This window comes from Chlamydotis macqueenii, chromosome 4, assembly GCF_036417535.1.
Source record: "Chlamydotis macqueenii isolate bChlMac1 chromosome 4, bChlMac1.mat, whole genome shotgun sequence".
Classification (NCBI taxonomy): domain Eukaryota; kingdom Metazoa; phylum Chordata; class Aves; order Otidiformes; family Otididae; genus Chlamydotis; species Chlamydotis macqueenii.
Window position 1 is genome coordinate 21,547,550 of NC_141559.1, and position 22,580 is coordinate 21,570,129.

The 22,580-nt window shown below is 41.7% G+C and overlaps 1 protein-coding gene across 1 annotated transcript in view; it reads left to right on the forward strand.

The window, feature by feature from the left end:
• Positions 1-22,580, forward strand: part of ADGRL3 (adhesion G protein-coupled receptor L3) — a 553,885-nt gene that overhangs the window by 85,358 nt on the left and 445,947 nt on the right. The window contains exon 2 of the mRNA XM_086746193.1: positions 10,023-10,089. The gene's annotated coding sequence lies outside the window, so the exon portion shown is untranslated. The remainder of the gene's footprint in view (positions 1-10,022; positions 10,090-22,580) is intronic.

The window sequence follows — 22,580 nt, forward strand, 5'->3', positions numbered from 1 at the left end:
AGGTGATGGGCCTCCTTATGAAGGAGGAACCGTGACTTGTGAGCCACTTGAAATTAAAAGGTCAAGATATTTTTGCATTTCAGTCACATTGGATGCTAGGTTTAATGATAAGGACATTTTTTGAAAGATGCTTTAGGTGGTGTAAACTCCAGTGAAGGATGTTAGTGTCGCGTTAATAATAATTATTTAGAAGTGTGACAAACTCATCTTGAGCAGCCTCTATTAGACACAATCTTGGAATGAAATTTAAAGTAGAAGGTAATTTCTAGATGCAACTAAAAACTTGTCAGAGTGGAGAGGCAGCCACTTTCTCTCTCTCTTTGATTGTAAGCACTGTAATGAAGTGGCTTAGCCTGGCATTTTCCTACCTGCAGCTTGAGCATGGGCAATCCTAGTTCCATGTTCTGATACAATTGCATTTCTAATGCATTAAGCTCTGAAGTCGTTCTCGGACGAGAAATACCCCAAGCTTGTTTTCTATGGTAATTTTCTTTTAAGGACTTCTTTTTAAACAAGTTCCTGAAGTATCAGTGGCCCTTATTTCAACCATAATTGTTTCAAGACGTGATTCCTGCAGAAAACTATTTAGTTGGCATGTTTGCAACTTTTCCTTATCCTCACATGCCAGTTGCTTGGGGGACAGCAACTGGAGCATGTAGCCCTCCTTCCAGTGTGCCCTCCCAGGCTGCATTTTCATCCTTTCCTTTTGCCTGCTTATCTTTTATATTAATAAAGAACTTGATACGTGCAAGAAGTGCCTTGACAACAGTCTTGAGGCTTCTTTGGTTTTAGACCGAAACCATTATACTTTGCTGTTCATGCATCCTCATCCACCACTTCCAGTGACTGCAACCTACTTCTGGCCCGAGTGTCCATAGTCAGGCCATGGATGGGCTTTTTAATTGTGACCATCTAGCACCAGATATTAATTTCTGTGTCTCCCTCATCTGGTTCTCCCATTCTCCCACCTGTGTTTCTAAGGTCCATTCGCTTTGTTTCACATTAACAAAACTTGGGGGTGACATTAAGAGACCATTGATGTGGCTAAGATAATTATTGTATGCTAGTATCCATGTTTTTATCTTGACATTTCCCACAAGCTGCCTATTTAATAGCAAACCTGTGAGTGTTTATCTTGATTTCTTGCAAGGCTGGCCTTTTCAAAGGAACTGGTGGAGGCTAAGCAGAGAAAGCACATTCATAGGAAAGGTGCCCTCAAACACTCAGCGCCAGCGACTATGCTGAGATCATGTCTTAGTTCACATGTAGTCTGTGATCCACAGTGACCGTCCCTGACTGCTGTCCTCCAGGTTCAGTGAGATCCCTGTAGGACCATCCAGTGTGTTTCCATGGTTCAGGATGCCCTTGGGCTGCAAGCTGTGGTGGACCTTCATGAGTACCTCCCCAGCTGTTGTCAATAGAGATACAGAGCTAGGGCAGGTGTCTTGCAGCTCCTGTTTCTGGTGACAAGTGTCAGGATAGGACTGCCTAGTGGCCTGGGGTTCAGCTTGAGGGTAGGACATATCCCATCACCCAACACGTCATGAAGCCAGGCATTTAGATTTTAAAGAAAGCCGTTTGGAGAAAGGACAAAAATCTATAAACCAAGATTAAAACTATGGGTTGAATGTATGCACAGGAGAAAGGTTGCATTAACCCTCTTTTATAATGAGATTTAAAAATAAAACCTCATAACATTGATCTAGCATGGAAAAAATGGAGCCAATATGTCCTGATTTTTGATTCTGGTGTCTAGTGGGATTTTTGCTTTGTATGTGTTGTTTTGGTAAAGATTGGAAGAGTTCTAGGGTTGTGTAGTACTATGCATTTTATGGCACATTTAAATATCTATAACATAAATAGCTTTACCATCAGAAGGCATAAAGGTCAGCCTATTGACACATTATAAAGACACAAATGGAATGTAGCCTGGCAGACTGGTGCTGGTTTTGCGATTTAATAGTACATCTGTATCATTTATCCCAGTGGGAAATAACACAGGATGTTGCCTTGTAATTTTTTACTACTTTATAATAAAATGTAACCATAATAAATGGTGTCTAAGCAAGTAACACAGCAGATTCTGGATTTCGTCCAGTGTGTCTTTACCACTTATCTTAGGTTAGCTTTGCCCTCCCAACTATAGGCAACATACAAATTTGATTGGATACAAATTGAATATGGATCTTTTTAATGTATTACGTATGTATGTATAGAGAAGGAGACTCTCCTATGCCAAATGCATTCCGCCTCTTCATCAGCTGGTGTACTGGTTCATTCCTCTTTAAATCCCTCACAGCATAAGTTGAACTGTCCTTGAAAGGGTCTGTTCTGCATTTCTGCAATTCAAGAATGTTTTTGCAGGTTGATTGCTTTCCCAAATGTCCTTACTGTGATACAGTGTTATGTGCAAGTAGCCTTTTGATAAAAACTCGAGCAATGATATTTCACTGAAGTGTTATCAGACTCACGCAAATTGAGAGCAGGGATTTGGTGGGTTTATGTTGGTTTAATTTAACCCATCGCATATTCCCTGCCCAATGCTATTGGGCCATCTTGCACACCTTTCAGCATGCTTGGGTGGTGCTGCATCCTGCCCAGTGCCAGTCCTTCCCTAGTCAGTGTCTGAGCTGTCACATTGCTGCAGGCTGTGATTTTTTGTTAAAGCCATGAGAAGTCTGAGAAAGGACTTGGCATCCGTTTAGGCACTTCTGCAGGGGCCCGATAATGCAGAAGGCCTCTCCAAGTGCTTTCTAACATCTGGCCCACGATGTTCCAAGTGAAGAAAAATACGAAAACATTATTCTGTGCATATGAGGGTACTGCACATTTGTAAAAAGACAATTAACATAGAAATGAGGGAGGCTTTTGATTCATCAAATAGATTCAACAGACTGTGTCATTTCCTTGACTTTCATTTTAATTAGGATTAATCAGTTTTCTCTCCTAAGGTCTTTGCAGGGAATTTACATGAAACAGAAGAGTTTGGTCAGCGGTGTGCCAGTGTAATAGCCCCTACTTGAAGAAATCCAGCTGTGGTGCGCATAGCCAGGATTAGATTTGGCAGGACTCCAGGCTCTATTCTCGTGGCACATTAAATGCCTTGCTGTTGCAGGGAACCCTCTGGGTCTGCCCATACTGGGGCCTGGGCGTCACGTAACTGCCTGATTCCTTGCTTCTAATACCACTTGGGACCAGTATATTGCTTGGAAAAAAATCCCTGGGATACCAGCCTGAAATAGTGGCTGCTTTCTGCTCCAAAGACAGGCACAAAAAGTCTCACTTAACCCTAGCAGCCGTTGGTCCTGACAGCTGGGAGCTAGAGCTGGTTGAGAAAAAATGAAGCTGACCTTTTTCTCCTCAAACTCAATATATTTCACAGAAGTGTATGGGTTTGGATGGGGTTTCGGAGGTTCTGTTTCATATGTTAGAAGTGGAAAATGAGGGAAGGGAGCCAGGTGGTTATATAGGAAGGAGAGCAGCATCCCAGCAGCCTCATAAGGGAAGCGACGAGGTTTAAGTGCATGTTCTGCATGATGCGGAGCAGAAGCGTGACTCCAACACACGTTAGGCGAGTGTTGCTGTACTAGCGTTGGTCTACGTCCTCTTCTTTTTTTATTTCTTTTTTTGCATTTTTTAAAAGTCTCTTTCTTATCCCATTGAGAAAAAATATCTTTGAAAAATGTTACAAAACCAAATTAATCTTTCTCGTTTAGTTGCTAGATGTATTTATGAGCAGACAAATTTCATCTTGGAAATTAGAGTCATTTGCAAACATGATGAGCATTTTATTATGATTGTTTTTCTGTACCTAAAATAGATGTCTTACTATGAAAACTTCCTAACTTGTAGGTGAAAATTTAGCTTGTGGTTTGTTTCCTTAGTGGAAAGGATATGATTGTTCCAGAATATATGAAATGTAAATGTCTCCCTGTTAATTATAGGAGAACAAAATTCCATCCATGGGCGCCCTACAACAGTAAATATCAAGGGTAGGCCTTAAACTTCTTGTACACTCAAATAACAGATTTCATGCACCATTAGGTGTATGAACAAGAAGAAAATGGAGACAGAAGGCAAAAACTGCTGAAGGGAAAATCCTGCTGAAAGCCCACAAAGCATTTTCAAGCTTACAGAAATTACCTACTCCATTCCTGTTACACAGAAGTGTTAAAATGAGAGCAGGTGACCCTTCTCCCCTAAATCATTCATCTGTTAATGTCTGTGATGTATTTAGACTGAATCCTTTCCCAGATGCTGCAGATCTGTCGGTTTCAGGGGAAATTAATGGGATTTTACCATTTGCTTTGAGGAAAAGAGGACTGAACTTTCTCCTGCTATCTTTGGCAGGAAGGAGCAAGGATCTTTCCTGTCTGCTTGCTTTAAATATTGTGTCTTTTTAAGCATTTTTGCCAGATAGCCTAATTTGTGTTACTGCAATATACCATGTTGGAAAATTACAGAGGTTAATGTACAGCACTGTGATACACAACCATAATGGTAGACTATAATGTTTTTTAAATGATAAACCAAAGACATTCATAATACGAGTTGCAGTGAATTGCCTGCTATTCTTGCCAGAGCTTAGTTTAGCATTGCTTTTAATATTTTATGCACGAAAGTTGTTTGCAAAGACTAAAAGCTTCACTCACTTTGCACACTCGTGCTTTGTTCTTTCCCTGTACAAAGCACAACAGAAGCATTCTCTTGCCGATGGATTATATGGCAGGAAGTTTTATTAAATTCCAGTTATACCTCCTTGGAAAGACTTTTCTAGTATTAAGGGAAAACTGTATCAGATTTATGGTGTCATAACTGGGCCAGGTAGTTAGAAGTCTAACCTTTTGTAATATCACTAGTTGCGTATTAATATTTTTAAATATCTAAGACACATATGAATGACGTAGGAACTTTTGACTTTAAATGTTACTGTAGAGATTTGACTACACAATCCCATTAAAATAGAAGAGTACAAGATAAAATGATCCATTTGCAAGTATAATTATGCATATTGAGATTTACCATTCCTTAAAAAACGTGGAAGTGCAAGGTGGAGAAGGGCGCTTGAGCAATCATTCTTTGTTGAAAGCATTGATGGAAGAATAAAAAAATTGAGGAGGATCGATTTGTAAGTAATGAGCACAAAAATGTATGGGAAGCATTTCTTTGGAAGGTGAAGGGAAGGTAACTCTTTTGCTGTCATGGTTAGCTGTGCTTGGGGAGCCACCACAAAATTACATAATCAAACACAGAACAGCGAGTAACACTATGAACTACTTAATCTGCTCTTGACACTTGATAAATAAAGTGTATTAGTTGATCAGCTTAGTATTGGAGAGTCGGCATGGACTCATGAGTGCTCCACAGAGGAGGTGTGTTTTGTTCTAGCTCCATCGGTGTCCTTCTGTTTGACCTTGAGCAACTATTTTTTGTCTCCATACCTTTTTTCCTACTATTCCTTGATTGCCTTGTCTTCTTGGAGAATGAGCTCTCTGGGAGAGAGATTTCTTTGCATTGTGCTCTGTGAACAATGAAGTCTGGGCCTAGCTGAAGCCTCTAGAGGCATCTCTAACACAAATTATAATTGTTAGTTTTAATCACTTTCATCAAAAGAGCTTGGTAATGGAGGATGGCAATGGATTTGGAGAGATCTGTAGGGTGCATGTTAATTAAGTCACTATAGATGAAAGTTGCTGATTTGGTTTCATAGGGCTGATGCAGAGACGCTAATGCCCAGGAGTGATGCTATGCTCCTCCATATGGATTTTCCTCTCCAAAAGCATGACGCCGGGTGCTCACTCTTGTACTTGAACAGAGCCAAAACCGAGGTGCTTGGTATGTTTTAGGAAACAAGCGTTTTTCATAAGCCTCCTGCTGGTTGCCTTAACCTTTATGTATTTCTTTTTGTGAGTCCCTCTGTTGTGATCATTAATGACTGAAGTCAGACCATTTGCCTTTTTGCAGTGAAAACAGCTGCTTGAGGGTGAGCCATCCCATCTTGGTGGATTCTCCTCCCAGCCTTTGCTGTTGCTGAACAGAAAGTGTTTATTGTTGCTCTCCCTAATAGCAGCTTCTGTTTTGGCATGGAGGTGCAGCAGCACACTGGTTTGCAGATTAATTGCACTTCTTCTGGCATCTAGTGATGCAGAACAGTATGCCCTTGTCCTGTTTGAGGGGATGCATTACTCACCATAGCAGAGGATTTCAAAATATTTAGCTGTATAAATGCCAGCAGTCACGTTAGTAAGAGCAGGCTGTGTTGAAGTATCTATGTTACCCATTTACCAGTAACCTCTGCAGGTAGAGTTCCAGGGTAACATAGCGTGGAGCAAGGAGAAGGTGATTTCCCCTCTCCATTAGCATCTTCAGTGAAACCACTTGCCAGATTGTTCAGGCAGAGTATAACTGGGTGTCGTAGTTCAGCCCCGATCGGGACCAGACTACGCAGTCTCTCTCTCACTCCCCCCACCCTCTGAGAGAACAGGTAGAGAAAATATAAGAAAAACGGCTCGAGGTTTGAGACAAGGACAGGGAGAAATCCTTAAAGTTACCGTCACGGGCAAAACAGACTCGACTTGGGGAAAACTATTCATTTATTACTACAAACAGCAGGAGAATGAGACAGAGAACAAGATAACCTCCCTCCACCCCTCCCTCTTCCCAAGCTTAACATTATCTCTACTACCTTCCCCTCCCGAGCGGCACAGGGGGGTAGAGGGAATGGGGGTTGCGGTCAGTTCATCATATGTTGTTTCACGCCGCTGCTTCATGGTTGGGGGAAGAACTCCTCACATTCCTCCCCTGCTCCATTATGGGGTCCCACCCCTCCGCCGCAGTCCTTCGTGGAACTGCTCCGGCGTGGGTCATCTCTTCCATGGGGTGCAGTCCCTTCAGAACGGCTGCCCCAGCAGGCCCTCCACAGGCCACATCCTCCTTCAGGCATCCACCTCCCCCGATGTGGGGTCCTTCACAGGCTCCAAGTGGATCTCTGCTCCTCTGTGGACCTCCATGGGCTGCAGGGGGACAACCTGCTCCACCATGGTCTTCACCACAGGCTGCAGGGGAATCTTGGCCAGGAGCCGCATTACTCCTCCCCCTCCTTCTTCACTGACCTTGGTGTCTGCAGCCATTCCTCACAACAGGCTGGTAGATGTCTCTCAGGATCTTTTTACATCTTGTTCACTTCTCATCTCCTTTCCACTTCTTGCAGCCGGGCTGGACCGAGTCGGGCCCAGTCAGCCACCTGGCGAGAGGCCAGAGGGTGAGGCCTGCAAGGCCCATGAGGCCTGCACCTCCCCCTCTGCGCCTCTGCCCCCGCTCAGCTTCTTCACATCTTCTCTTTTTTTTTTCTGTTTTCCCCTTCTTAAATACATTATCGCAGAGGCGTTATCATGGGACATTCTGCTACCAATTGGCTTGGCCTTGGCCAGCAGCGGGTCCGCCCTAGGCCCAGCCAAGTCCCCTGAACAAAGGGGAGCGACTTCTAGCAGTTTCCTACAGAAGCTACCACCTTAGGCCCCCCCTCACTAAACAAAACCACGACACTGGGTAAGAAATGACGAATGCCTTCTGAGAAGAAGTACTGTAGGTTTTAGAGGGGAGCAGGTTAGTTGAGTGGTGTGGAAAGCAGTAAAGGAAAATAAAAATGAGGTTCCCTTGCATATGAGGCAGGAGCTGTACTGCTGCGAGTATTAACAGGAGTCGGAGGTAAAGCAATGTCTCTCTCTTTAGTGTGTTTATTCTATCTTTTAGGGCTAACGCCAAATCCCCTTTGTTCCTGCAATGAGTACTGACTCTCTAAAAAGAATTTTGCAAGATCTTTGCTGTGCAGGAATCCCTGTATTGTTGCCTTCTTATTTTAATAAGAACAAGAATTCCCCAAACTATATTTGAAATCTGCATAGAAATAGCATGTGGCAGAGGCCAACTCAAGGTTATATGTTTGGCACTTGGGGAGGGAAGGCAAGAAAGATTTACCAGTCAGTACACACACATTATGATAAAATAAAGGTGAGCTGGGAGGAGAGCATGGTCTGAATCCTAAAATGACACAGAAGAGTCATAAACCATTGTATATTCTGCTATCTCTAGCCCTTTATGCTCCAAGCAGAAGTGAAATCTGGGTATCATAAATTAAACAAAGATCTTGTTTTAATTTCATTTTAAAAGTCATTGCAAGGTAATGGGGTAGCAAACATTAACTTCTTTAGACTAGTCAAACCACCATTTCTTTGCTCTATACTGCTGCCATCAGATCAGAGTTATTCTCCAAAAGCTTTTTGAAACCAGGTGGAGGTTTTGCTATAAAACACAAGCAGAGTAGTCTAAATAAATGGCATTTTTCCTAGAAATAAAGCACATGGATGCCCTCATGAGGTGTTGCCTGGTCGCCTCTACGCTTGTAAAAAGTGGTTTTTTCCTACTGAAACTGTATATATTTGATCAAAATCCAAGATTAAAAAGAGCTAACATCTGGAGACTTTTTCGTTTGTACAGTGAGAAATAATAGCTGGTCTTACCCTGAGTTTGCCTGTAAATTTCTTAGATGGTCCAAACCCCTGTTTATTGCTTACAGAGGCATTTTTTTCCCTGTCAGGCAACCTGGAATAGGTCTCTTTTTATTCCAGAACATCCATACTTGGCTATTATAGAGAAATCACTCAAACAATGGCATGCATGCTGGACTCTCAAGCCTTGTTTTAAGTTTAAATTTACTTGTCTGACTTCCAGGGTTACTGAATGCAAGTGATTGTGCCTTTAGTACATAAATAAAATGAATTATGCGTTGGGGACTAATGCCTCAGCCTCCTTCTTTTCATACTCTCAGGAGAGTTATCTGACGAAGAGTGCATAGAGCTGGGGCTGAAACTTTCCTTTTTTTGGCATCAAAGATTAAAGTAGGACCATTCTGAATCAGCTGAGTTGTGAAACTGGAGCCCTAGGATCAGTTTTTCAGTCTGCAAAGTTTTTGAGTATAGGATGGTCCAGGGTGTGGGACCACAGCAGCAGAGGGAAAGCGATGCTACTCTCCCTGTTGGAAAGGCTTAGGGACCTGCCGCTGCAACTGGAGCAATGGGCCTTAGGTTAAGACTGGATCCTCTTTTAATCAGGCTTTATAGTTTTTCATTTTAATACACTTCTTCCTAATGAAGTGTCCTGTATTCTCCTCTACAAGTTGCAGAAAATGAACTAGGCTTGTAGATAATGTTGAAAGCAAAATTCAGATGGGAGGACTCATTGCTGTTTCCTTTGCATGGGTTTTTTATTTTATTTTTCAAATGTTTAATTGGGGTGGGATTGGATGCCAGGGTCCTGTGCCATCCAAGACGACTCTGACAAAAGTGATTCCCAGTGAAGTTTCGTCTGTAGCAATCTCAACTGTGAGGAGCAATTTTTCATGTGTAATTAAACCTAATAAAACCAACACTTCCAGGAGGCTGACCTGGATCTATGCATTTCATGCTTTTGTCGATTAGTATTACATTTAGCATCTAACACTATAGTTAGAAGTAAATAGTGAAGATATAAGGGGATGGAGGAAATTTAAGATGTAACTGCTGAGGAACAGGAATTAACTTCCTTACAATCATAATTTATTTTACCTTTTTTTTCAAACTAGATATTTATTTATTATTCTGGTGCAACAATCAGAATAAAGTCTCTGGTAAATCCTCTAGTCTAACAATAGTTTATCCAGATCACACTGGAGTCTGTTATGGTGAAGAGATACTCATGTATTTGCACGTGTTTTTGATAACTACTTGTATTTCTAAGGGGTTTTTGGCAGTGATAGCTTCCACTGATTTTTCATCCAACTGTTGTTGGTTATATGCTAGTACTGTCTTCCCATATAGAGATGTGCTTCATAGAGACTAGAAATTCTTACTGGCTTCTAAAAATCAAATTTGTTGAGCAAAACTAGTTCATTGCTGTATTCTCTGGTGTACATGTAGCAGAAAGTTCATGAGTGCCTAGTAAGTCCTCTGAGTAAAGTATAAATGTTTTTTAATTTTTTTTTCCAGAAATGCTGAAGATGGTACACTGCAAAAAATAGCATGTGGATTTTTAGCACCTGAAGAACAAGAAAAGGTAATTACCGGACCATATAGTCTAGCTGCATTTGATAGCTATGCTAAAATGTTAAACTGCTCGACCTGCTCGCGTTGCATGAGCCTATAGCACTGTCTCTGCATATGGGTTTTGTGTATTTTCAGTAATGCAGACACAGTTGTTTCTTGAGAATATTCGTTTATGGAACAGGAGCAGGGGAACAAAAGCAGCAGAGCATGAACACGCTGAAGCAAAATGGTAGGGAGTAGGACACTGAATTTTTTTGGTGCATGTAGAAGTGAAAAAAGTAAAAGGGGAAAAAAATCAAGGTTTATATGCGTCAATGGAAAAGGCTGTGGGCTTCCTGATATTTGCAAGACTGCCTAGCACAGCCTTGCAGCCTAGTGGGCAAGTACTGAAGGAGGCTTAGTGTTCATCAGTGTTACAGCAGCCTCCTCATGTTTCGGTGACCGAGTAACTTGTGGGGTGGTGCACCCTGCTGCAGAGGTCATGAGCTCCTCTTCTGCCTGCGAGCCTGCCTCTTGCAATCGAGTCTCTTGATCCTCTTGGGTTGTGACATTTTGCTTGGGCAATGCAGCTCAACAGGGCTGTGGCTCAGTTGCTGGTGTTAAACAAAATGCTGTTCATCAAACTTTCATGAGTCACTTTGCCAGGGGCTGCATCTTGAAAGACTAGGTTCTGAAAAGCAGCGCGGAAAGCTGTACTATGTACACTACTGTCTCCTGTATATTCTTCCACCTTCTCTGAAAGGCTGAGGCGAGCACCCCTGCAGGACCTTGTGTGTTTTAGCACTTTGCTCCTTTCCGGAGACAAGTGATCTAGAATTTGGGCAAGAAGGGCATGGCCATGTTGAAGAGTGGGGGTCCTACTTCAGCTGGTACATCCTTCCAGTTGTACGGTGATCCAGAGGACAGATCAGGACCCCACGTCTGCCTTAAAGCCTGTGCATTGCTTCCTTATTACTGCAGGTAACCTAGAGGAATCTACATGAGCTGAGCCCTTCAGTTAATTTTTGTAATAACATATAACTTCAAAGTGAGAAGACATGTATGTAGATGGTACAGTATGGAGAGCAAAAGGAAATATGTAATATGAAGATCTGTACATTTGAATATAGCAAAGCAAGCACAGTGAGATTTAGAAACACAGATGGGAAAAGATACAGATAGGAGATGTTGCAGAGGTCAGGAAAGCTTCTGTATGAACACGTAATGTGTTCTTATGAGACGCTTCATTTCATTGCTTGGATTTGAAAAATGCATGTGAGTGACATCTTGTGTTCACTACATCTGCAGTGCCATACTGTTGATAATTGGCAGGTGCATTTCAGAGGCAGTATATAAGCCAAGATGACAAATGCAAACAAACCATAGAGTGGACCAATGCCACCTTCTTCATGTGTCAGAATTACAATTTGCTGGACACAAGTCTTCCTACCCTACAAATGGAAGTGCCATCTCAGTTCTTCTAGAAGGATTTTGAAACGCACTGAAAGGGCTTAAATTTGCAACTTGCTTTGATCTTTCTGTGTTTTTTTCATGGCGGACTCTACAAGCAACAATTTGATGCAAAATTATGTCAGGAGAGGAAAAATAGCAGATAGAGGGAGAAGCTCTAGGACCAGATAAACACTTGATCAAAATGCATTAAGTTTTTAGAGAACCACACTCTCCTGTAGTTTTGGCTCACAGTGTTTTGAGTTACCTTCCATGTGCTAATGAATGGGATTCATTTTGTTGGATACTTGCATTAGGATTTATGGTGTCATTTAAAACTCCATAAAGCCTTGTATCACCATTGCCAGTTCATTTTTCTACCCTGGGATTGTCATGTTCGGGCACTTAACATGTATGGGAGAAGTAGGATAACTTTACTGAGGACTCAAAGAACTCATTTCTTTGAGTGTAAGTCGGTTTATGTGTATCAAAAAGAAAGATTGAAAAATAAATGTCTTTAAAATTATGAATTTTCCAAGGGCAGTAATGGAAAGATGGTTTATACCTTTCTCTCCCTCAGTGTCCTGCAGATTACAGTAAGATGCGATGTGGTGGCAAAGAGAAAGACTGTGCTGCACTGTTGAATTTCACTAGTATTTCACTGCTCTTTTATAAGAAGGTGAAATATTAGTCAGTTATCTGTGCAATTTAAAATTATCTCAACAAATCCAATTGTGTTTATTTATGCTTTTGGTACAGTTGAAAAGAGATTTTTTAAATAATTAGTATTTCTTTCTGCAAGTAAGAAACTAAAAATACCCCCAGATTCATCACGGCTAAACTTTCCAAGGAAACTGCCCATGGTTTAATGCAATGTGGCTCAAACAGTGGAGTTATTCCCATTGAGTTTCTTAAGAGCTGTAGACATTGTTTTTAAGTTTAATCATAAACAATACTGTAAGTAGATAAGAGTGTGTATGTAGCAAAGAAATGGCCACTCACATTGTTATATTTGATCAATGTTTGATCAACATTTTTATCAGCTTCCTCTGTTCTCTGAGGTCAGGTGGTTGCATGCAATTTTTTTTCAGCCCCTAAAAGGGGTTCCCACAGAGTCATTTAGCTCTGTTGACTGTAAGAGCAGGATGACTGCAAGCTCCGTAATCCTCCAGACTTCAGCAGCGTCCTTTCATTTGGTACCATGTGGCGCTAGGTTGCAATAGCCGGGCTAGAGACATATCAGACGTATTTCATTGTATTGAAGAGATGCTAGCTGCTCTGCGTGTGCGCTGTCCCCTAGGAAAGGCTTTGCCCCATTTTATGGGAGAGGTGACCTTGATGGGGGTGTTCACTCTCATTAAATTGGGGTTTTTGGGAAGTAGAGTGAATTTCATGCTGTGCTGCTGTTAGTATTGGTGAGCAGGGTCCGAAGATTCAGAAATTGAGACTGTGCTTTTATTCCTTGCATGGGTAGGCCAAAGTAAGAGATTGTAAGGCTCAAGGGCACGAGAAGCACTCTCTTCTTTTGTTCTTGGTGCCTTTTTTTTTTTTTTAAACTGACTGGCCGTGACATTAAGATTTCTAATTAATTTAGAAACCACAGGCAGTTGAAGAGAGTGAGCAATGTAATAACTGGGCCATGGGGCAGAGTAAAAGCACATCAATTATTCAGGCAGTTGCTGCTGCTTATTCCTTCCCGGAGCTGGGCTGGCTGTCAGTATGTGTCAGCAATGCCGCTAATGCCCTTCAGAATTTACATGCATAAACAGTGGCCTTTTAAAATCTGCACGAGGATAACTTAAGCATTTCCAACAATAGCTGCCAGCAGTATGCTCCATCTTGTGAGCACTGGGGGTTCCAACCAGTATTTTGGGTGCTTAGTTCAAAACTGAGATCTTGTGAGGCACATCCGGTGGAAGCCTCTGCTGCGGAGAAGTTGCTCCTCAAAGAAGTTGAGGGGCAGTCCAAGCCGTGTGAAGAAAGAAACAGTCCTACTTAAATGCAGATGGTGTCTGAGAGTGTTCTCTCTGGGTGAGTGAAGACCAGCCTCTCTTATCATGCATCATCCCCTCCTGCAATTTCTGTGATGTCACTGAAGCGCATGGTGCAAAGATGCCACAGATGCCACTGGGGCTGGACCTGCTGCAGTTGCTCTACAGGCATGAGGGGCAGGAAGCATCCTCGTCCTCCTTGCTGCTGTTGCTCTCTCATATCCTGCGCTTTGGCTTAGCAGTGGGAAAGTTTGAAAATGAGGAAGCTTTTTTCATTGTGAAGCACTAGATTCACGGGACCGCGGTGGTAGTTGTACATGGGGGCACTGCAAGTCTCATATTAGGGATGCCACAGTCAGCAACTGATTTCTGCGTTGAACCAGCAAGGGGACTGAAAATTGGGGAACCTTTGGATTTTTCTGCTATGGACAAGTGGAGCACAAAGCCTTATTTTCCTGGCTAGCCAGCATGGTTGCTGGAGGCAGCCATGTTGCTTTTTAGAAAGTGAACTAGTTTGTGAAGGCGATGAAATAAAATGAGCCTCGCTAATTATGCGTTGTGCTGGCAAAATGACCAGCTTTGGTTCAGAAAACACTGGCTGTAATTAACGGTGAAAGGCTTTCTTCTCTGATCTGTGTAACCATTTATGAATCACTACCCCCCATGGAAACTTTTAAGTCTGTCTGGATGAGGAGCCTGAGGAGGAACAGGTAAAGTGGATTTGCTTTAATAGCTGCAGTTGTAACTTAAACACTTGGAATGATATTGAGCATCTTTCTCCATTAGCATTTCGTGTTGATCCTGATGATATACCAGCCGAGGCTAAGACAAGGATCGGTGTTCATTAGATGCAAGAAACTAAACTCTGTAGACAAGTGCTTTGGCTAAATGGAGCTTTCACTGCACTGAGAACAAGAATGCAATTAGCTGAAATGTTTGTTTACAAAATCTAATTCCTAGGAAGTATCTTCTCAGATTGCCACTTACATCTCTTAGGTTAGTTTTGTTGCTAAGGCTTGCAGATTGACGGATTTTGCAAAGCTTGGTTGTAGCACATATATAATGGATAGATCAAACTTTGCATAGTAAAGCTGAATGCAGCTGAAGAGCAGGGGCTGAGCTGTAGATGTGCCAGAGTTTATTTGTGCATTTGCTCCATCTGTTTCACAGTTTATAGTTAGGTGCAATTAATAATAATTATTAGATATTCCAGATATTAAATGGTGTGGGTTGAGGAGAGGCTGGAAATTGTGCAGCACTGAGTGTTGTTATTGCTATAGTCCTGTCCCCCACCTGGAGCCTAATTCTAGGGAAATCAGAAATGGGTTCCAGCTGGATGAGGACGCATCTCTCCCAGGGTACCTGCATGAAAAGCCTTGTTCTCCTGGTTGGCTGAGAAACATGGACACCCTCAGAAGGTGATTTTGCCCATCTGTGGTGTGAAATGTGCTCTGGAAATGCTACTTCTCAGGTTACAGAGAAGCCAAGCAGAAATGTAACTGTTGCAATCCAGATATTATGGTTGGGGTTTCTTTTTCATTTGGGTTTTTTTTGGGGCATGTGTGGTTTGTTTGTTGTTTTTTTTTTTTTTGTTAAACTAAAGCTAATAACATGGTTGAGAGGTTATATTTCAGTGAAGCAGGAGACAAGGAAAAAACTGGTATAAGGAAATGTAAATGTGACTTTTGGGAGCCAGATAAGAAAACGGATCTTGACAAGAAGAAAATGGCTCATGTTGCTTTTAATACTGGCTATACAGAAAGGGTAGGGGCTTGGGTGGTTCATTCTGTGCCTTCAAGCAGGTGATGAAGTGCCAATAGTGGGGTTCGATTTTGTCACTGTGTGGGGTTTGTGGAGTGTGAAGAATCAGATGCGTGTTGATACCAAAAAAAGAGCATGTATTAATTTTAAAATGTGTAATAAAACATTGCTTTGCATGCTAGCGTATGGTGCGGCAGTATTTATTAGCTCATTTTCTTCTTACTGTGTGTGGTTTTCTTTGCAGTTATTTCTTGTGGCTTCCTTGCAAATGAATAGAGTGTCTGGACTTATCCATCAGGTGACACTGGGCAAGTAAGCATTTCCTGTACACATTTGCCTCGTGTGTCTTGTGGCAAACATTAAACAGTTACCAGAATAATACAATTTCCTTCCCATTTGCTGAATACAGGATATTAATGGAATAGTCAGTATAATCTGTTTTGTGATGGCTTCTAGTCATGTTAAATGATGAGGAACAGATTAATGAAGACCATCCTATTGATGGATAAGAGATACAATTTACCAACTCTGAAGTAATTGAAATAAAACAAAGGTACTTTTGGCTAATCTCCAGAGTGGTAGGCAGTGTGCAGGTATGTCCACACGTATTGTACAGAGTAGGGCTGCAAAGTGAGATGGCAAGCTCTGGACCTCTGTGGAAGGTTGAGATGAGATGGCACCACTGCAGAGGCTCCTTACTTGGTTGCAAGAAGTAAAGTCTTAAAGTCTTTCAGACATCTTAGCTGTGACGTGTTGACAAGCTCATTGCAGTGTTATGGGTCTTGCTGCCTCCTCCCGTGCAAGTAATGCTCCCTGGCAGTGCTGCTTCTCCTTCAGGCAGTGAAAGGGGCATTGCAGGAGTTGATGTGGGGCTTGCTACTTCAGAGGGGCTGCTCAGGGGATTCCTTGGGATTTGATGCTAATATAGCATTTAAAACACCACTTTTTCAGTGTCAACACTGGAAATGACAAATGCTTTCCTTTATTTGAGAGAAGTGTGCCTGATATTACATGCTTATGTATGCCTGAGAGTCTATTCTCAAGACAGTACATGGGCCTATCTCCTATCAGAGCTAACTGCACTATTAGGAGAAGATCCTGCTAACTTAGTAAGATACATTTATTTTGTGTGAAAGAAATCCTGAACGGTGACAAATTTTATTGGAAGTGTATGGTTCTTCCCTGTCCCTTCCTCTTTCCTCATGTTGAAACTGTTCTGGAAATTGAAAATGTTTCCTAAGATCAAGGCAATGTAGCTGAAGGCAGGCAGCACTTAACTGAGCTATATGGGAATTCACTGTGCAGATGGCTTGAGTCTGTTTTTTTTTCCTGCGGGATAGTCAATAGGAAGCAGCATTGCCAACAGGGCCATATACATTAATGGTATAGACAATGCAGGGGAATGGAAAGCACCGTGGTGAGGTATCTCCCTTTGACCCTGCTCTCTGTGACTTTAGCAGCCACTCCAGGTGCTGTCAAAACTTTGGGGCAGATCAAGTGATTTATTGTCCAGGTATATTTTCGGATAGAGAAGAGGACCTGAGGCCAAGGTAACTGCATGTAGCCCTTTCTCAGCACCCCCCTCCTCTTGGCATCCCACGATGCAGATCATCTTCCTTTCCTCTGCACTTCCGCAAACAGTTACACCACTATTAGGAGCTGGGCCTTGAGGTTTCATACCGGCATGATTTGAATGAAGTCTAATTTAGTCAAAAGTTTTAAGAGCTCTCTCCCCTTCCTCCCATGCAGAATAAATTGGAGAGTTTAAATGCACTGTGTCTGGCTTGGAGGCATTTCCCTGTGGTTTACTTCTTTACTTTTATTGATGGGCTGTGTTTACTCTCACACAAACTGATTAATTTGAACTCAATGATTTGTTTAGCAGAACTTCTTTATTTGGGGATGAAGGCCAAATTAAGAGGTTTTTATGGGGTGGAAACTTTAGTTCCTGCAGACTTCTTTAGATCTTGGTTCAGCTCCCTGCAAAGTTTGTAGGGACTCAGATAAAGTGGCCCTTGTCCAAGCTAGGAAGATTCATCCTGCCAAGTAGCTGTAAGGAGAGCAGGAGGATACATTAAATTACAGACAGCTTTTGAAAATTTCAGAAGTGTCCTGCTGAAGCAAAACGATGGACCTTTTGAAAAATGTAAGATGATCTGATTCTGCTTCTTAATTTCCAAAAATAAGAACAAAATTGGAACAATCAATCCAATTGTATTAAGATATGAAGATATTCTAAGTACAGCATTAGATATGTATTTTTTTCACTATAAATACACCCCCAAGGAATCATTCTATTTTTAAGATGAACTTGGTATTTTGATAATGTAAAAGAAGTCTATAATTTATAATTCCAATTGGAAGTGAAGAAATTTAACATGTCAGCTTCTGTATTCATTAGCCCAGCAGTCAAGACTAACAGGCTGTTCCTTCACCTTTGCTGCCAGTCATTTAGATAGACCAATTATGGATTCAGTTAAAAAATATATATATCAAAAGAGAAAATACAGCAGAAGAAGGTTCAACATACTAATTTTATTTTTTTTAACAATTCTGTAAGGGTACATTTAGTCCTATGCTATATAAGTTTTATGGCCAAAGCTCTCCAACTATTACTCTGGTCTTTCTGGAGGTGCCATATGGACTAAGTTGAAAACTAATTCTCCACTGTTTGTGTGTTGGAAAAGAGCTGGTGACAGCTGACAGTCATTTCTTGTATCATTTAGAAACACTCACTGCCTGGCTTTTTTTTTTTTTTTTTTTTTTAAGGGAGGAGATGAAAGGTAAAGTCCTGTATTTGTATTTGGGTGTTGGTTGTGCAAAGTTGTTAACAGATGCTGAAAAAAAAAAGAGCGCATTCTGGCTGGGTTGAGATTGCTGTTAATTTTAAGCCTTAGTTTTTGGAGTTTTGAGCCTTAAGGTCTCCAGTGCAGCACTTCTTTAGCACTGAATTTATAGGGGACTGTTTCCTTTTAAGATGTAGGATATAATTGCATTGCCCTCTGTTCCACCAGTACTAAACCAGAACAAACATACTCCAAAAAAAGTCCACCAATCTGAAACTGGAAAATCAGATTCCTCATTGAGATGCATAAATATAGTCACAGGTCTAGTAATCTTGTTTTAAAGCAGCAGCATTCCTTTGGGGTAAGTTTATTATGACAAAATATACATGGGCAAACTTAAATGTAGTTAAGCTAATATGATCAGACAGACTGATTTGGAGCAGAGGGAGGTCAGCACTAAGTGCTTTTGAAAAATCTCATCCCAGCTTTCTAGAGATTAAGGCTACAAGTGCAGAGCATCAGCCTAAGTTATGCTGAAGAGGCAGAAGGGATGTTTCTTACTGGGGAGAGGCTTCAGTTGGAGAGCAGGAACATGAAAGAGACTGGAGGGGTAAGAAAGATCTGCAGGCAGATGGCGAAATATCCAGCTTTGCCCAAGACACAAGGCTTGGAAGTTAACCCACTTGGTTGCACCTGTGATTCTCTGCTACTAGCAGTGTGTGTTTATGGGCAGACTCCCTGTTTTTGAGTGGATAGAGGCATCCTCTTCTCTTATGTTTTGAGCTGCAGTAAGGGAGTAGAGTGAGGCTGCTGGCCTCAGTTTTTTGTTTGGTTTTACCTTCTTTAAAAACTAGGGTTGTTGCAAAGGGAATGTTCTTGGTTTGTAACACTCACTGGAATCTCACAGTATGAGAACTCAGTTTTGGTGTAATATTTTCATTTTAATATCTAAAAGTGCAGTACTATTTTAGGCATTTGAGTGAGTAGTCTTGTTGTTGCACATGGGAAGAGTTTTGAGGGCTTTCCTTTTGTGTCTCTATGAATAGTACATGTGACTGATTTAGTTAAGGTCTAGCAAGGCCATGGAAAGAGTATCGACACCCTTTGCATGTATGGATTCCTACTGAAATAACTGGAGCTGTGTTTTTCTGAAGTGAGTCTGAGTTTGGCTCCTAAATCATGTGGATGTATTAAGAGATTTGGCTGGATCCAAGCCACACAGCATCAGTCTCTGCAATTCAATGAGGCGACTTGTTCTAATACCTCACCCTAAGATGATCTTGCTCATCGCTAGTACTTCATTCTGCACACATCCAGCTGATGGAGGTGCTTCTCCCGTCAGCCATGGTGTCCTGTCATGAGATGCGTGCAGTCTGCTGGTGCCTTCTCTCCTCTCAGCACCAGCTGTGTTATTGCAAGCCCCCAGAGGAAGGCATTCTTGCCAGCTTTTACAATATTTAAAGAGTCACTTTGTCTTCTCTTATATCTATTGCAGTTTATTCAAGTGACAGACTGATTTGCCAATGAAACTTTGTCTCGGACCACGTGTTTGCAATTTTAAGAGCAATTCTTGCTATTAAAAAAAAAATCTAGCATACGCAGTAAATTTAGCCGTTAAACTGCAGCAGCACCGTGCCTTTTGAAAAAACACACAGCTGCTTCACATGTAACATGTGCATGAGTTAAACCTCCTGGGTTACTTTCTGTGATCAATGGTTTTATACAGGAACACACACATCTAAGTAAGTGGATCTAAACTTATTGAGGCTTATCCTTTGAGACTGACTTTTGCATGTCCATATTATAGGAAGTCTGCAAAGGACTGGAAAGACATTTTGTTCATGTCTTTGTATCCCTGGGCTGGGCCTTGCACCTATATATCAGAAAAAGACCCTGCAAAAATACTCGAGGTAGAGGATAGGAATGAAGCAGCACATTGAGTAAACAGATGGGACGGCCCAATATTATGAGCAGGATGGTTATGGTAAGTGCAATGTGCAGAAGTCACAGTACATCAACTGGCTAATCAGTGCTGACTGATTTGTAGGTGTCCCAGCAGAGGTGAGTTTTAAGGAGGTTTGAAGGAGAAGGGTGTCATGGCTCTGCGGATTTGTACTCTTCACCTGCAGAAAGAGGGACTCTGGAAAAAGCATGAAGGTTATTACTTCAGTGCTACTTTTCTACATATGCTTATATATTTTTTCTTTATTCTTTATCTTATGTATTTTTTCTTTCTTTTTAAAATTCTTTTTCTTCACATTCTGTACAGTCTCTCTCTAATGAGACAAGGTAATCGTGGGCCTAGATGCTGTGCTGCAAATGCCAGTTTTTAAACCAGCTTAGAATCTGGCCTGATATTTAGCAGTTGCTTAGTACTTTCATCTTCAAAGTACTGTGCAAACATTAATTCTACTGGGGAGCGCACAAGAAAGTACTGCTGGAATAGTTGTGCAGACTGCAAAGCTGGGAGAGATGGCAAGGACAGTGTTGCTGGGCTTGGGAGGTCTATACTTACGTACATAATTCAGCACAGGCCCCACAACAAGTGGTTTCATGGGAGAAAAATCTCCTTTAGGTGCCTGTTTTTTTCCGCTGAGTAGGTGCTTGGTGTTTCCAACAGAAGAGAGTATCTCCCTGCTGCTGCTGCTCTGCTTAGGGAGATGGGTGACCTGGGATTTTTGTTCTCACAGCCACCCCTTCAGCTGTACTGAACCTTGCAGAGACAGTAACCTCAACAGCCATGCAAATGCTCTGCAGATGCTGGGTGCTGAGGCAGAGAGAGGCCATGCAGAAGTCAGGGCTGCAGTTGCATGCTTTTCATTTGGAAAATCTATAAACTACTTGTGGCACACGCAGATTTGGAGATGCACAGTGCTCCGCTCTGTGCTTGCAGCTCTTTGCAAATGCAAAACCATTTTGCACACGTGGATGTTTGCTTTGACAGGAGTGAAAAAGCACAGCAGAGCTGCAAAAAGGACCGTGAGAAAGCCTTTCAGCTCCCCTTAAGGACAGTGTCAGCAGCCTTTGACGTAGGCTGTGGTAGCGTGTGCTGGAGAGGATGAGGAGCGCTCGTACATCCACTGCCACTGGCTTTGCACAGGCAGGACAGTGGAGGCTAAGAAGCAGCAGCAGCAGCATTTCAACCTGGCATGATGGCTGATGTCTTCCAGGTGCACACCTAATTTCATCTGGCACGAGACGATCAACACTGCCTGTGCTTTGAGATTTATCTGGAGCACCGCTTTTGAGCAGAGATGCAACTCCACCATATTTTAACACTGAATCCACTCAACCAGTCATTATATTGTTAAAAGGAGCTTTTAAATGATCATACGTACTGATGCTGAATGATTAGGAGTGAACCACATGAGCCTTATATGACTTGACTAATGCTGTATCAATCAATCCCGGGTCAAAATAAGCATCTAGGGGTAAGGAGGTATGTAACTTGTTGGTATTATGAGGGAAAGTTGGAGTGGGAGCACTGACGGGACCAAAAGGGAAGGCAGAGGAATGCTTGATGCCAGAAAATAACACAGCTCCAAAGATATTTTTTTCGTTGGATGTCTGTTGGGAATTGGATATGAATCTGTGCTTTGGTCTGAAAGCTGGAAGTGAGACATGTCTTCATATTGAGTGGAAACAGGTCTTTGAACAAGAGACAGATTCAGGTTGAAAGGATAGGACCTGGGTTTTGGCTTAGCTTTGCTGACTTTGCTCAGATGAGGAGGTGGGGGGAAGCTTTAAACTTCTCGCACAACTCATTTAATAGCACTTAACTCAAAGGCAATTTTTAGAAGTTGGGCAAATGCATTTAGATAAAGTATATTTCTTTTAGCTTTGGCAAAATGGGTAAATAAAATGCTCCTGATTGCCAATTTGCTTTCATTGACATCCATAGGTACCTACCGATAGTTTTCTGAATTAATTTTTCAAGTTGGTGAGCTAAGGAGCTGAGACAAGAGAGATCATGACTGAGGTAGTTACTTTTCCCGCATGCATGATCTATGCATTTAAGATAGTAAAATTATATCTAGAGCTGCGCAGTTTTAATTTCCTGCTCTTCCTAAGACTTCAGTAGATTAGTGTGCTCAGGAATATTTCTTGTTAATATCAAGATATTACCATGCGTAGGTTTGCATGAAAGGCAAGGCTGGATATCTTGAGGCTCGCAAGCTGTCATCAGGGATGTTTATATGAAATTTTAGTGTTCCATCATATCTTGCCATCTCAGGAGTTAAAAAATAAACTTAATGAACCTAGATCAGACAGATTTGTGATGAAGTCCCAAAGAAGAGAGAGGATTTGCAAGTAGCTGTGATTTTGCTGTGTGATTTTAATTTTATGGGCCCCTGTTGTTCAGTGTTTTCTTCAGAGTAACTAAGAGTTGCATTAAATATTAAACAAACGGTATGATGATTCATAAAGAGGGTCATGAGCTCCATATGTGAGTTAGAAATTTAATCTCCAGCTGGTTTCACTATAATCCATGTCATATGTCCAGGATCAGAAAACTCCAGTGTCTTTGAATAATT